The following is a 1,482-nucleotide window of genomic DNA, read 5'->3' on the forward strand; positions in this document are numbered from 1 at the left end:
CTCTGCCCCAGAAGGCTGTGGAGGCCAAGTCTGTGGATACTTTCAAGAAAGAGTTGGATAGAACTCTTAAGGATAGTGGAATCAAGGGTTATGGGGATAAGGCAGGAACAGGATACTGATTGAGGATGATCAGCCATGATCATAATGAATGAGGGTGCTGGCTCGAAGGGCAGAATGGCTTACTCCTGCACCTATTGTCTATTGTCTATTGTCCATTTCCTAACAGAAGGTTAAGGTTTGCACCTTCTCTAGTCCGTACATCTACATATTGAATAATAAAGTTTTCTTGTGCACACTTAACAAATTCCTCCCCATCCAAGCCCTTAACACTATGACAGTCCCAATCTATGTTTGGAAAATTAAAATCCCATACCATTACAACCCTATTTTTCTTACAGATATCTGAGAAATCCTTACATATTTGCTTTTCAATTTTCCGCTGTTGGGTGGCCTATAATACAATTCCAACAAGGTGATCATTCCTTTGATATTTTTAAGTTCCATCCATATAACCTCACTGGCTGATCCTCTCTAAGTACAGCAGTTCTGTTCTCCCTAAACAAAAACACCACTCCTCCTCCTCTCTTGCCCCCCTGCTTCTATAGCATCTGTACCCTGGAACATTAAGCTGCCAGCCCTGTCCATCTCTAAGCCACTTTACTGTAAAGCTGTGCTATCCCAGTCCCATGTTCCCAACCAAACCATAAGATCACCAGCCTTTCCTGTCATCTTGAGCTGTATGAATAAAATCATTAATATAATGCATGGCTTTGCTCTGACATAGATCAAGGAATAGTTTTCAAATGAAAGAAAGCAAAAGAAGCAATTACATTCTATTACATCACACAATTGTAATGGTCCATTGAAGATTTTATGTTTGTGATTAAGCAAATAACGTTCTGTGGAAACTTGAAGCTAAATTTAACTTGTGTAATTCCAAGAGCAATTTCCTGAATGCAGCCAAAATAAAATGGAATATTTTCCAGTATTTGTATTCACCAACTTCAGCAGCAAAATGGGTCTGATGCTGACAGTTAGGCATACACAAACACTATCTTAGAAATTCAGGGGTGTTTGGGCTCATTTGCACCTAATTTTTATAAATCCAAAAATTCTTGACCTAATCATTTAAAGCTATAAATCATCTAAAATAGCAGAAGCTTTCCAGTGCTTTCAGTCCAGTATAATAAAATGAGACAACAGAAAGATTTGATGTTTGCATAGATTACCTCCAGGTGCTGTGCACTTCTTCTTTGGTGTCAGTTAGCTCAGTTGGCTCGAAGGCTGATTTGCAATGCAGAGTAATGCCAACATGTAGGCTCAGTTCCTGCAACTGGTTGAGGTTACTGTGAAGGACTGTCCTCCTAAGCTTTCCCTGCTTGAGGTATGGTGACCCTCTGGTTAAGTCACCAACAGTCATCTCTTTCTAAATAGAGAGCAACCCTATGATCTGGTAGGACTATGGAACTTTACCTTTATGCA

Source organism: Chiloscyllium plagiosum, chromosome 27, assembly GCF_004010195.1.
Source record: "Chiloscyllium plagiosum isolate BGI_BamShark_2017 chromosome 27, ASM401019v2, whole genome shotgun sequence".
Classification (NCBI taxonomy): Eukaryota; Metazoa; Chordata; class Chondrichthyes; order Orectolobiformes; family Hemiscylliidae; genus Chiloscyllium; species Chiloscyllium plagiosum.